This window comes from Chroicocephalus ridibundus, chromosome 5 (genome assembly GCF_963924245.1).
Source record: "Chroicocephalus ridibundus chromosome 5, bChrRid1.1, whole genome shotgun sequence".
Classification (NCBI taxonomy): Eukaryota; Metazoa; Chordata; class Aves; order Charadriiformes; family Laridae; genus Chroicocephalus; species Chroicocephalus ridibundus.
The window spans coordinates 25,190,773-25,206,213 of NC_086288.1; positions in this window are offsets into that span (position 1 = coordinate 25,190,773).

A 15,441-nucleotide genomic window follows, 5' to 3' on the forward strand; every position below is an offset into this window, starting at 1 on the left:
TAGGCCTCTCTGTGAGCATGCAAATTCAGAGTGCTTGAGGAAAAATACCTTCAATTATTAATTAGTGCACAATGGAGGAACAATAAACATATTGCTTTTTTTGGACACGCAAGCTGCATCATGCGAGCATTGCAACAGCGCGTTCCGGAAAGAAGACAGTTGAGACATTTTCAGGCTGAGACCCCACAGTTTTAACTACAGGTTTACAGTCCTTGCAGTGGGCTCAAGGGTGCTAAATTAGGTATCCAGCTCTACTCAGTGCAAGCAGAAAACAGCACCTCAGAAGGAAAAAAAAAAAAAATTTGAGTCCCACTTGTCTAGCATCAGGAAATTGTGGATGGAATAGCAAACACAGCAGGGGATATCCAGGGCTGAGGTGTCTTTTATCAAGGCAGCTCAGGATCCAAAGACCAAGATGTTTTCCGCAGTATATCTATACTTTCTTTTGAAAAACAGACAGGGATCAACTCCTTTCTTTGAAAGGAGGTTGTGCAAGCCAAGGCAGCAGCAATCCCCTTTGTAAAACCCTAATGAGCCAAGCACTAACATAGAAACAAACTCAAAGGATAAAAAAAAAAAAAAAAAAAAAAAAAAAAACCACCCTGCCCCAATATTTGCAGCTTCAGAATGAAGTTATGAAATACTCCTCCCAGTTGGAGAGAAATACCATCAGATGTGCAACAAATGCTACACTTCAAAGCAAGAACATGATGCAAACTAGTCTGTTCTGAAAGAAAAAAAAAAAAACAACTGAATAAAAGTAACATTTCGTTAGGTAGCAGTCTGTTTATGGTTTGCCTGGTTTACAACCATAACGTAACCCCGTCGCTTATTAGATTGTCAGAACAGAGATTAGCACATAGATTAACAAGGAAAACATACATTACCTTTCTAAAAGAATTACCCATTTCAATTAATCACTGAGGCGTGAATGAAGTCACAGGGCATCTGCAAGGAATTTTCACATGCTCTCTCTTGGCTACATGTGCAGTTACACATATTACCATACGCATTTGAAGATCACTGCTGATTTGACTCTTCTGCTGAGTAAAAAGGACTAAATGACATGTTCGGATGTAAATAAAACACAAAGTACTTTCTGTTTCCACAGAGAACAACAGGGAATCATCAGCGGAGCAAGTGAAAATACCTGCATGGGTATGAGAGAGTAGAAGAGCAGAATTGCACAGTTAGAGCTGGCTCAGGTATTTAGTGCTGCTACTCAAAGCTTTGTAGTTGAAATTAAGAGGCAGATGTACGTACAGGCAGTTCCAGGGGAGATCATTTGTTCCTGATTATAGCCAGCGGTTGCAATACACTATTTATACAGATCTTTCATTAGCCTAGACTGTATATCATATCACTGTATCAATATACATTACACTGTTAAATGCTTCCATTAGAAAGCCATGGTTAAGGAGAAAGAGCACGACGCTGCAATGCCTCAGCCCCAGCTCAAAAACCTAGTTCGGGATTGAGCAAGTTACTGTATATCTCAGACCAAATTCAGGATGATACGTCACTAATCCACTGTGATTTGCTATTCTCTAGGGTTGTAAGGCACTCTGTAAACGCAAAGTATTTTAAACACATTTGTGGCCCACTTAGTACTTCACAAATAGGTTCTTGAAACCTCCTCTTGCAACGTATGTCCCTGGCACCTGAACTGTAGATGACATCTAGCTGTTAACTACATAAACCTCTGCCACAGGGCTGAGCGCTTCATAACCCACCCAGCAGAGGACAGGGTGTGCGCAAGCATCACAGCCGGTGGGGACGCTGAAGTAGGCTCTTCACCATCCTCCGGGAAAAGATCTGGAGGAAGAACCTACAGAACAAAGGATCTTAGTTATAATACGTGCTTCTTTTTAGTCCACGTAAGTGATGAGTAGGGGAGTGAGAGAAGTAGTATTAGGTATACTTTCATATAAAGGGGAGCACTCTGCACCTCTGATCATCCATTCCATATTAGGCTTTCCATCCTTACCCCTGTTTGAGGATACTTTAGGAAAAACTAAATAGTGTAAACAATATTTTATTTCACACTGAGATTTCCATGAGAACAGCAGCAGCAGAGAAAGGTTAATGGATGCACATAAGACTGTATTTTAAGTTTTGGCTCTGAACAACAGAAATAAAATGCACGTAACTCAAATTATAAGAAATTGTGTGCACTGTGAGATCAGTTGTTATTTCAATGTTCATCAGTGATGGGACGGTATTGCTTAACATGAAATAAGCTAAGCATTCAGAAGCCCTAATACTCTGAGACTTGCCTTAAGGTTAGGAAAATCCTGCAGATTCTCTGCCATTTTAAAAAACCCATAGATTTAAAAACAAAATTCTACATAATTGTTTATGGGTAACGCATGCCTACATCTGAAAAAGTGAATTCCATTGCACAAGGTGATAGCATAGAGCAAGACCTGCAAAGGGGCTCAATTTGAATAAGGTAATTCAGACTAAATAATGTAGCCACTCGGACCAAACCTGGGTAAAATACAGACCAACAAGTTTTAACACATGACCAGCTTTGTGCACCGTGCGATTTACCCACCTTTGACTACTCCTACAGGACAAGACCTAACATATGCTTAAGTCTTTATGGGACTGCGGCTAAAACCAGCTCTATAGTAGTTTCTTCTGTAGCTTCACCAGAGATAAGCTATGACCATAAAATTCATGTGAAAAAGTACTTCTTATTACTCTAGTTGTGTACAGAGCTGCATGTTTCTTTGAATCTGTCAAGTGATTTTTTAAACAACTCCATAACCTGAGTGCCATACTGTTGACCATGAGATCTGTTTTAAATTTGAAATAAGAAAAGGTGGGGGGAGGGAATAGGACAGGAGGGAGAGATAAATCCTGTATTTTTCTTTATATTTTACAAATTTTATTACTTCAGTCAAAAAATGTGACTGAAGCAATAAAATGTTACTGTTGCTCAGTGTAATGGTATGTGTTTGAAATACAACCCATTTGCTCTTCATTCACTTCATCAGAGTTTTGGCAACGGCTAAAGGCTTCAAGTATGTGTGTAGAATATTCCTTATGCTATCATATCCATATTATTTCTCCACTTACCATTTCTTAATGAGCTATTTTTAACAGTTGCCCACTTATCAATTTTCTATTTATGGCTGTGTGCCTTCCTCTGTCTAAAAACATTTAATGAGATTTGTTTATGAAACCCGTTTGCAATGTCTTGAATGCTGGCAGCAGCTACCAGAGGGAGATCAGAGACCATAGGTGCAGCTCTTCTTCCAAATCCCCATCCTGACTACAGACTAGTGGTCACTGCCAACTCACGTGAAATATGGTCAACGATGCAATCCCAGCAATTATGCAGATGACAGGACGCAGCTTGAGTTTATATCATGATATGGCCCCATATTGACCCCTCTCTTCGATGTTAGGGACACCACCTCGAGCAATCATGGAAAGCAATGGGAATGCTGAGGAGGTAGTATACTCCTCAGTTCAAGTTGGGTATTTGGGGAGGTCTAAAAGGCAATGTGGCAAGCTGATACTTAGCTACCTTGTTTATCCCTTGTTCTGGCGCCCTCATATTTATCTAGCTGTTTATGGACACCTAAAAGCTCCAAAAGCTGTTTTCTTTGGCTGTGAACTACAGTCTATAAAATACTGCTCAGTAAGGGGATCATATTTGTGTCCTTTAATACCTAGCCAGGTGCTCTTCAGAGTTGGCAGCAGTGCCTTTACTGATAGCTTTGACTGCATTTTATGTCTTTTCCTTTACCATTACAATGCGGACTGCTGTTCAGCTATTGCTCCCTTTAAATCATGCATGATTTTGGCTTGTGGTAAAAGTAATTCAAAGACTGTTTCCCCCAAGCAGTATGCCATACCTGCTAAAAGCAAATGAACAAAAAAAAAAAAAAAAAAAGGGGGAGTACAGAATTTCCTATGTAATTAAAATGAGCTTGGGATTTTTTCTTAACTTCTTAGTTACCTAAAGGGCAAGAATTGTGTTTTGTCGAAGCTTGAAAAACTCCATTTCTAAAACAAGCAAAACAAGATCAGTACAGGAAACACTGCAGAATGGTCCCACAAGAACGCATTTGGGTGCAACAACCAGTATTACATTGCAATCTTTCTGGCACATTTTGATTCCTAGTGCACCGTTACCAAAAAGTCCCAATTGCTGATTTTGATATATTGTCCTTAAAAGAATGGCAAAAAGACCAAGAATCACCAATTTCCCAAAGCAAACCCCCTCAGAACAACAGGGGATGAATCTCTCCCACAAAGTTCTGCAAAGGATGAGGATTTCCATTCTGGCCAATTTCAGCAATTTTTAAACATTAAATTTCCCACTCACTGACGAAGTCCGGTGATTATCACAGCTCCACTTCCCCACCACTTCCATCTTATGAAACTACATATTTCAATTAGATTGGGTTATGGTAAATGAGTTACTGAAATTGTCTTGTATACTTCTTGTTTCCCCCTACTGCTTCATATGAACAGCTCGGTGGATATCTGTGATACGGGACAGCTGTCAAGAAAGGCCATGTTCCTGGAATGCAGCACAGAATGCCATCCACAGCACAAGGATCATCTCTTCACATAGCCAGGAAGGGTACACAGACTTTGGCTCAGTTCAGACATGAGAGCTGACACAACAGGTTATCTATTCGCCAGAGTCACCTAGGAAAACTTGAGTACTATGACAAGGTCTCAGGAGGTTACTCATCCCATTTCAGAGAAGCATAATGGGACATCAGTGCCTAGGAACCACTATAAAGGCATTTTAAATAATTTCCAACAACCTTAGAAGAAAGCAGTGAATAGGATTTTCCAAGAACCGCGGGTTTTTTTCTGCAAAGTTTGGCATAAAGCAAACATAGCAGCGGTGAGCAACTGAATTACCAACCAATATAAAGTGAGTAAATTCATGAGGTTGGTGTCTCAGCCCAAACAGAGATAAAATAAGCTCTGTTTTTGTCCAAGTGCACAGAAAAGTAGAAACACTTCCATTTACCTTCCAGTACATCAGTGACATGTAGCTTTTATTCCCCTGATCAAAACCAATTCATTTTACATAACTAGCATGGCATTCAGAAGGCACCTCTTGTGGCACCGAGTGAAATCTCTGGTGTAGCACATTTACATAAATGACAACTTACATTCAAGAAACAATAACAAACCTCATAGGAAATGTGGAAAGAACCAATTTCCCAAAAATGTTGACAGTATTTCTTTCCCATACAGTTCTGAACTGAAAAAAATAATTGATAAGGAATACTCTAATTTACTGATCATGCCCTTCAAAGTTCAGCGTTTTTTCTATTCCACCAGCACAAAGCAGAACACGGATCACCAAAACCAGTATTTTGGGGAAAGAACGCATTGCATGAGAAGACTAGAATGTTATGCATGTTTGCAGCTATACGGGGATAGATAAAAGTGGCAAAATAGGTAATTTCCATGACATGTATACATGGGCACTATCCCTTGTTGACCTTGGCAATATTTCAAAGGAAAGCTTTCAGGGATTAACTGTTCAATCAATCAGATTTTGTGACATACACCAACTGGCTCCACAAATGCGCTTGCAATCAAATTGCAGGAATAACAATAAAAGAAGATTTAATCTATTGTTAGCTCTTGCGCCAGAATGCACACAGAAAACTTGCACACTTTCGGAACAATCTCCGCGTTTCAGAAACTTCTCACCTGCCTCAGTCAGTAGGTAGGCAGGCTGCAGGTAGGCTGTGAACAGCTCTTGCACAGGTGTTTGGAGATACGCTCATATACGAAAGCACTCTTCTCTGCCCCACTCTGAGCCAGAGCTAATGAGAACTGAACCCTTTGCAGCCATAGCACAAAATCCTTCCCAAGTGCATACCTACCCCCAGTGCTCCATTCAAGACCCAGGAGAAGGCTACGTACGTGCAAAAAAGCGGAGGCAGAAAGAAGATGCAGCCTGAAAGCAACCTTGTGCACAGAACAGGGTCTATGTTATTCCTGCAATAATAAAATTGCATCAGCGAGCCCTAATCAGGGCTGTATGCCCCTGGAGATTGTTGCTGTATGCACAGACATGCTATAAAAAGACAGTACTGCCCCCAAAAAGCTTGAAACTGAAAGACAGTAGAAAACAGGTACAGAGAAGCCAACAATGCCCCCAAACCAGTTCCCAAATGATGACAGTTATCAGACAGATAGAAATACAAGACAAAGAACATGATCTTCTAACCAGCGCTCCTTTCAGCAAGGAACAACTTTAGCAGGAGGAGGGGAAAAAACTGACTGTCAATTCTGCTCTACAATATTTCCTCAGTAAGAACAGAGCCTGTCATGACTCAACAAGGTGTGCTTTATTTCACACATATAGACGATGCAATTGATTCCAGGTGATGCTAGCTTGCTTCAGGTTAAGCAAATGCATAAGTGCTTTGTTGAGTGAAGGCCAAAACCCACATATTTCATTGCAAAACATTTGAGTGGGATCAGGACAAACAATGGTAGTCTTCTCATGCTCAGAGAATCCCCACAGAAAGTCTCACCGAATGCAGTTACCCAGTGGCAACAGCTATTTGGTATCACACTTCAGCTATTTCTAATGCTCTTTCCATAAAATTAAAAGCAGCCAGCAGGGATCTAGCTTATTTAAGGGGTGGAGGAGACAGGTTTGGTGGGGGGGAAAAAAAAAAAAGAAAAAAAAAAGGTAAGCATAAGGCTGGGATGCTCTGGCCCCAGACTGTTCTCCCTGTCTTAGCCTTCAAGGTCACAGGCCAGCTCAGAGTATGAGCCTGCAAAAATCTTCTTACCTTTCTACTTGAGTCATATCAGGATATGGAGTTAATCTACCATATAAAAAAACATATATCAAATACCCTTGTAATAGGTACTATTAATATATGCAAATTATCCAATTTATTTTTCTTTAAAATATTAACAATCTTCATTCTAGCACTTTGTATCAAATATCTTGGTGAAAATAGATTAGCCAAACTTGATATCTCCGGTTGATTTGCTTCCCATTCTACTAAGGCTGCAACTGTAGCCAGCAAGGCTAAGGATCTCACTAGAAAACTGTTTGACATGGGCAGCAAGTAATCATTCACAGCCCATAACTTGTCCTGGATGACTGCTGTGAATTCACCTTGGACTGCAAGATGACAGGTTTAGTTTAACAGCTTTGCCCTCGTTTTTGTAAAAAGAAAAAAAAAAAAAAGTCTTGAGGACGCTCCTACAGCCTCTACAGCTATAGCTTTCCCACAGTTTTCTGCGGGGTTTTCCAGAGGTCTGAGTAGAGAAAGCCAGGGTCCTTTGAAAAACGCAGCACCCCCTCCTCTGCAGCATCAAGGAAGAGATTATTAGCACAGTCAAAACTTGTGAACCACAAGAAACTCTTTCACTATGTTAACTGTATTTTTTTTTGTCTACAGTTGATATAGTCACATCAATTAAATTCATTAGAAACCCAAAAGGAAGAGATGCTCAACTATATATGATTATGCTAAATAAGGAATTCTTGAGCTGAAGGTTTGAAATGTGAGTTTGTGTAGTTACTAGATGGAACTGAAGAATGATAGAATAAATCAGGATGGAAGAGGCCTCTGGGATTCCTCTGGTCCAACCCCCCACTTCAGGCATGGCCAGTGAGATAGAATTCATGAAAAGTGAAAGAAAATTCAAATATACACTGATGCTACGACCCTTTGATATCCAGGATTAAATGAGAAATTTACCTCTTTCTCACAGTGTAAATAAACCAACACTCCAGATTTCTTCTTATTAGAGCAATTTTTCATGTATGCTTTACCAGACATTGCACAGACAAGCAGCAGCAATGCAGTCTTTGCCACAAGCTGCTTACAGTTCGGACCTAGGTAAAATTTAGACAAAGTAGTTGAAAAGCTCTGAAGCAGAGCTTTTTTTTTTTTTTTTTTTTTTTTTAAGAGAGAGCAATTAAGAGAGCCAGAATCAGGGTTGAAATATACATACATACATACTTTTACACGAGGAACAAAGCACTTTTCCTCACCTCACTATATTTCCCAGCTAAATATCTTCCAGTAAAAATAGTGACCTATTGTTGAGTGATTTGTTCAAAAACTGTTCTGCATAACTGTACTAAGAAAATTAATGGGATAAGTTCATTCCTCTTGCAATTCTGCTTTATTTCCAGTCTCTACAGTCCAGACACTTGGGGAGGGGGAAAAGAATTAAAAAGGGGGGAGAGAAATCAAGAATACTTCAGGCATACTCTTTGGCAAAAAGTCTAGATCAAACTGATAAGGCTGCAGACTGCTGTGCATTCTCCATCACAGTCTTTAAGAAGTGGAACAACCAAGCTGTACTTCCAAAAATAATATTCAGAAAATAAGACCCAAGATAACAACCCATTTTTATAAGACTCCTGATAACTTAGTCAAAAATGAAAACTGCTGCCTTGTCTTCTCACTGTGCTTTTCTTGTCACCTTACCAGGTCTAAAGCCTCTGTTACTAGAGGGTAAAGATTTTTAAATTCTCACTATCGTACCAGACAAAACAGTACTTCTTGACATGGGAGAGTAACTATCCTCAGATACTCACTAATGCAAAGAAGACTGCAGCAGGATGAGTTGTAGTTTAGCTGAGAAATTCCCCCACTAGGACAAGTAATGCTTTTCTCTAGGAACACAGACTTTGGTTTCCCTGATACATCCTCTTACACATACACCCAACCTTCTGCTTCATCTCCGTTACCAGAGCTCAAACGTTGTAAAAGTAATCATTTTGCTCAGCCATCATCAAGATTTTCCTTATATACATGAAGAAAAGGAAGCCCAAAGACATGAAGGTTAAGTCAAATTAACATGCTGTGAGTAAAGAAGGAATAAAATTTACTTCCTGACCCCAGGCTTTCTTGAAGCTTCCTTCTATGATGTTTTTTACACTGAAGTTCTTTTGGAAAGAGAATAAACTGAAGAATATTGAAGCATGGTAGTTCAGAAACGGAAGGAAAGGAGGAAAATGCTTGTGCCTAAGTCAACAATCCAGCCAGGGCTTGGGTTAAAGCCTAAGAGGTCTCTGTCTCAGCAGCCCTGTGCTTTTAAGGAAGAACTATGATAGCCACTTGCAAAGTGTACCTGATTGGGCTCTAACAAGATGCCCATGCACAATGACAGCTGCTATCCATCGCTCCCTTTATTCCAGTGGAAGATTAGGGAATCTGAAGACTTTGGCTGAGCAAAATGGTATCCCCTTAATGGAGCTTTGCTTAGGTCACTTTGTTAAAAAAAAAAAAATCTTACGAATCACATTTTAAACATATTAAAATAACATTAAGCTTATAAAGTTAAGATTCAAAGATGCAGGAAAACACCAGAGCTAAGGTTTTCTGTGTAAATTAATTTTGTCTTATAAGACATAGGCATTACAAAGCTTATCTCTATTCTAAGGTACAGTCTTTTGTTACTTTACCATTTACTTCTCCCTTCTCCTCCCCCCCAAGTAAGATCAAATGCTGCCTGCCAAATTTCAAGTGGAAAAATATAGACTGTGAGGTTGCCTTTTTTTTCTTTTTATTCCAGTGAAGCAAGATGCAGGACCTTTTCCCTTTGTAATTTGAACAAAACAATGTCATTTTCTGTCAGCTTATTCTGAGAAGTACACTGATTTAAGCTTGGCTAAAATCCACCACCACCACCACCTCTCCTGAATGAAGACACCCGTCTGGAAAATCTCAGCCTAAACTATTTAAGCTTTGGCAGAGTTAACACAGACAGTTAAAAACATGACCTTCTGGCTGGAAGCGTTAAGCAACCTTAAGCATAGGTAGCGTTAGCAGCCCTGTCCATCACACATAAACACAAACAGAAGAATGCGATCGTAATATTCTGAAGTTTTTACAGAGTGGGAAAGAGATCCACTGGCAGAGCTGTGTGAGGAATATGCTTAATGCCTCTTCCAGCCAATGCAATGGCATCCTTCAGTAACAGGATTAACAATAGATATTTGCACATTTTCCTACAACAGCTCTGCCAAAGCAACTTGGCCCTGGCCTTTCAAATCTTCTGGTGTACCCTCAATTACACTACCCCAGCTCCGGGAAGACATAAAATATTCCTTTTGCCAATATACGTTGAGAAAAGGTTTATAGTGGTGTTTTTCTGCTGCCTACATATGTAGTTTTCATTCCCATTGGAAGACTAGCTTTGGCAGAAGTTCAAGGTCCCAGAGATCCTCCCTCTTCTCTCTTCCTTGCATCCATTTGCTATTTAGCTGTCTGTTATTCCCCATGAGTGCTGCTTTGCACTAGAACATACAACTACAGTAGTCATTCCTCCTCTGATCAATAAAAGGAGATTCCTTCTATGCATTCAAAAACCACGCTCACCTAATTCAGTCACAAGTCACTGAACCAGCCGCAAGAACCACCACGGCAATGTACTGTCTCTGTCTTATGCAGCATATATAATTAATGGTCCCTTCTGCCCTCCAGAATTATAAGCCTCAGAATCTTAGTAATAAAAAAATTACCCAGAAACTTGTTCTTAGGTTAGCGTTGTTCAATTAAGACATGTATAAGACTATCAATACTAACAGGTGGTTTGGTTTTGATGTTGGGTTTTGGTTTGGGGTTTTTTATTTATTTTTTAATAGAGGGAGCACTGCTACTTTAAAAGAACTGCAGCCAGGTGAACGGTAGGAATGCAAAGGTAATGCTCACTGATCATCAAAACAGGATACACACACAACATTTATGCCAAGCAATGCCATGCGGAAAAGCCATGTCCTTTCTTCCTCCCTCCCACTTTCCCACTGCAGAATCGGTTCAAACCAGCTGAAATTGGCTGTCAGGTATTTGCTCCCCTCTGCTGGGGCACCCCAAAAGCTGCTCTGCACTGCTACTGCACGGTGGAAGGACCACTGGCAGCTGCACGGATGGCACCTGGACACGCAGCTCAGCAGCTAGAGGAGCACTGAGGAGCTGCTCGTCGGACACTGCTCTCCCACTTTCCTTCCATCACTGGAAAGGAGCTGGGTAAACTCAGCCGTGAGCAGAGGTGAATAATTTTAAAGCTCACCAGCCTGCATTGCTGGTGTTTCCCAGGCTGCGAAGCACACCTTCCCCAGCCTGCTCTAAAGTCTATGTCATTTATAACCATCCCCACCTTCAACGTTATGAGCAACGTGAGTGGGTTGATCTAAGCTTGGGGACAGCTTTACAACCAAAAGTTCATTTCAAACCACCTCTCGCTTTGGGGAGCTCCCCTCCGTTTCCATCAGGCTGGTTCAAGTTCATGGCCAAGACAATCTCCTCAACTGTCTGGCTTCTGGGTCTGCGAGCCACATCACCTGCCTCGGGACATCAGCAGAGGCCTATGAAACCACCCCCCGCCAGGATCAACACCTCCGAGCAGCCTCTGTGCTGTTTCATGTAAGCACTTCTAGGTGGCCACAAGGTCATTTAGTTGAAGAGGGAAATGTTTGGTTTGTGTTAGCTAAAATTAGTCGGCGGGTGCAAGGTATTCTTTTACTTTGCTGTTAGAAGCTTGAGAGTAGCTGGATGTTCTAAATGGAAAAATTATTAACATAACGAGGAAATATCTTCCTTTAAGAAGTGCCATGTCCTCCATGCGGCACAGCGCTCACAGTTGTCCTAGACAGAGTAGGGTTTTAAGCACAGCAGGAGGAAGGCTCCAGTTTAGGACTTTTTTTTTTAATTTGGTATATTTTAACGAGTTACAGCATTAGGTTTTGTAACTATTGCCCAGATAAAAGCTGACTGGGAAAAGAATTCTTAGAAAGAAAACATTAATGATCAACAACGAATGTATTCTGCATCAATTTTTTTCCTATCAGAAAAAAGAACAGTCAATTTTTTTCCTTCCCCAATGCTTACTCATTATTTTTAATTCCTTGCAGAAAGCAATTATATAATAATATAACAAACTGTATGCAGAAGGGAGGGAAAGAAATGAACTTACCATATAACAGAAATAAGTAGCAAGCATTTGTTTTCCTTGTGGTATGATGATGTCACTTACTTTGCCATCCGCAGCCAGCTTAAAATCAGAGTTTCCATACAATAATATGTCAATTCACAGCCCATGCAGAGCTTTCCTACACAGGACAGCACACAGGCGGTGGCGGTGGAGAGTCACTCTCTTGGCTCACAAGTCCCTGAGATGGTTTGGGCCTCAGCAGCCTTTCTCACACCGGCCCCTGTAGAAAGCCTTCACCTGCGAAACAAGCCACTGGGGCTTTTGGAAAAATGGGACCAGTACCCTTATGCTCATGTATATTTGATTATAAGTTGGTATAAGCATACCTTTTCACAGATTTTCCACCCTATTTGTTTTCTAGATGTATGATTATTAAGGACACAGAACACTCCATTGCAAGCAACTGTTGACATTTAAAAAAATAACTTGTTACTTTACCCATCACAAAACCAGAACATAGTGGGCAGCCAGGTTTCTGTTCCTGCAGGCCACCTTCTCTTTGAATTGTACCTTCTCCCTGTTTCATGCAGCCAGGTCCTCCTTGGCTAGTCCTGACCCGTTCACTTTCCTGCTCTGCTGGCTGGGAAGATACAGCTAATTCACACCTATTTCTGTGTTCTCTTTGGAGATTTCCCGCTCTTCCTTCAGACGTGGCTGATTTCCTCAGAGTTCAGTTCCAAGGTGGTCCCATCCAAATGGGAGACATGAAGGGTAAATGATGATTTACAGGAGATTTTTAACCCTATTCTGACAAATATTGAGGGATTACACCGATGATACCGCAGCATCATAGTTGTCAGCAGGGATTGCTAACAACTATGTGGACAGATTCCCTACATTATAAGAGATTTAGGACAGATTTTGCACATGGGAAACAAGGGATGCTTTTGTTTTCGCTTACGAAATATGGAGTGCAACATTCAGCCCATCTGTAGCATGAGACTTTGTTCATTTCGCCATGAATTTCATTATTCTCTCTTAAAGTTATATTATTTCAATAATCTTTCAATGTAAACAGAGCATCGTGCCTCAAAGTAAAGGTTGCTGCAACACTGACACAATTCCAGCATTACATCAGTTTTTACAGCATAGAAAAATCAAGCCCTGGCACATCAGTCCACCTTTATCAGTCAAGTTGCCTCCCCAGCTTTTCTCTTAGCATAAATCTCAACGCCCAAAATACAAGAGTTAAAGGTGCAGCCTTCCTTACAGAATCAACACAGAATTTGGCAAGACTTGGAAAGCCTTAAATGGTTAACTCCACATCTGCTTCCATTTATTTGGCATTTTTTAATTCTAATTGAAAAAATGAAAAGCTGTAAACTGGATGACAAACATGGACATCAACTATTAATGTTTCTGTTCGTTTGCCATGCAAAACAAGAATTCCAGTTTATTACTTTATTTTTAGTTATTGCTTGCTCATAAGCAGCCTTGTATCCTCATGTGTGGGTTTTGAACTTGAAAAAGTTACACTGCAGAACGCAACTACACTTTGCAGCTGCTCTAGGTATAACATTTTAATGTCGTTTCAAAGGATACGTTGCATTGATCTTTACATTCTACCAGCAGATGTCCAAAAAGCAGTAGTGACTTTAAATTTTTTTTATTTTTTTTTTTAGAAAAGAGAAATGTGTTTGGGTCTTTCTCCATGTTAGAGAAGTTTTCACTTAGGAAAAAACAAAACAGATGATATAAAAAGGGGGGATGGAGCGATGATAGAGAAGTGTCGAAAGTGCAGCTGCTGCTCTCATCATCTCTGGGGTTGCTGGAGGGAGCTATAATGGACAGGCAACTTAACATACGCTCTTAAATGCCAGCCTGCAGAAACACCAACCAGCAGGTTCTTGTTTTACATGTGTGGGGAGGTGAACTTGCCTTTGCAAGTTTGGCAAAACTGATCTTAAAACATTGTGCATACTGGGGAAGAACAACTCCAACAGTGCAGATTCACCAAGAATAAACAATGGGGTAAGTGACCACAAGCTTTCTTTTTCCACTCTGAGAGGGTATTTAAGGCCCAAAATTAACCAAATCACTGAAAAGTATAATAGAAATACAAATCTGGATAGTGAAGGCAAACAAATTGAAGCAAGAACAAAGTCACAATTTTTTATTTTTTTTTCAATAGAACTGGTAGTCAACCAATGAGACAGTTATGTCTTGGCCATCCTCCAACACAGACTAGATAACTTTTTTTTTTTTAAACTAAAGTTGGCAACCTGAAAAGGTATGGAGCTCAATACACATATAAGTGAAGGGGCAAAAATATGAGCTATAAAAGCTAGGAGCTCATGGAAACTTATTTAAATAGCCTCTTCTCAGCCTCCAAGTCTTTGAAAAGCCTCATCAGGTTCGAAGAACAGAGTCAGAAAGAGTTAAGGGCAGCTGCTCATCTACAAAACTATAACAGTGCAGTTTATTTCTTTTTTTACTGAAGTGATTTTATCCACAGAACATAAATAGGTCTGGTCCATAGCATCTAGCCATAAACCCAACCCCTTGGGGCATAAAGCGAGCAAGTCTACTAAAAACTGAAAAGTAACATCCACACCAAAAGAAACACAGGCTAGCTGTCTTCACTTTATATTTGTTTTTTATTATTATTTATGGTCTAGTCTTATTATAGCAACATTCTGCAGATTTTTTTCTGTGTCAGACTATTTAATAAATGTCGTATATTCTCAAACTATAGGTGCATGGTATCAAGAAACTATGCAATGAATGTAACCTTTGTCTTCTAACCCATGTTTGCAAATGACTTTCTAGCATTTCACTGAACAGGTGAGAAACGCACAAACTGACATGCAAGTAATGCAGCAATCGGACACTCCAGTCTAGACTACAACAGAGACAAACATATGAAAGAAGCTATTGTAGCTAGTTAAATTAATCCATTGAAGATAACTAACATTTTAAAACGTTTCATCTGAGAATACATCTCATTTCAGCTGTGAGCAGGTTTTGGTCCAGAAGTTGGATTCTACACTCACAAAACAAATAAATAAGCTAACAAAAAAAGTAATAAAAATGCACCTAATTGAATCCCTCATTGCTGAAACCAAATAAAATCTTTTTAATCATGCTGATATCTGTGATCATATCTACTTCAGCAACTTCTGAATCTAGGCTTTTTTTGTTAAATACCAGCAGTCAGCCACACACAGCTCATCAAATTATTTAAAAAAAAAAAGTAGAATCTAATCACAAAGCAAACACTCTGCTATAGTACTCTGTAAAGCAAAATAATACTGAAGGGCCACAACCTCCTCTCAAAACACGCATGAAATTGCCATTGACATCTGCTGGGACTCAGCACGCAGCAAAAGAGCAGGATGTGGCCTCACAAAGCAAACTGCTTCAGAGCGGTTGGTTCAGAAACAGCATTCCAATTTAGGGGCAAATCCTGCACCTCTTGCTCATACAGAACACCCACAGGTCAACCGGATGGTTTAGTCTGGAAAAGGACCTCAG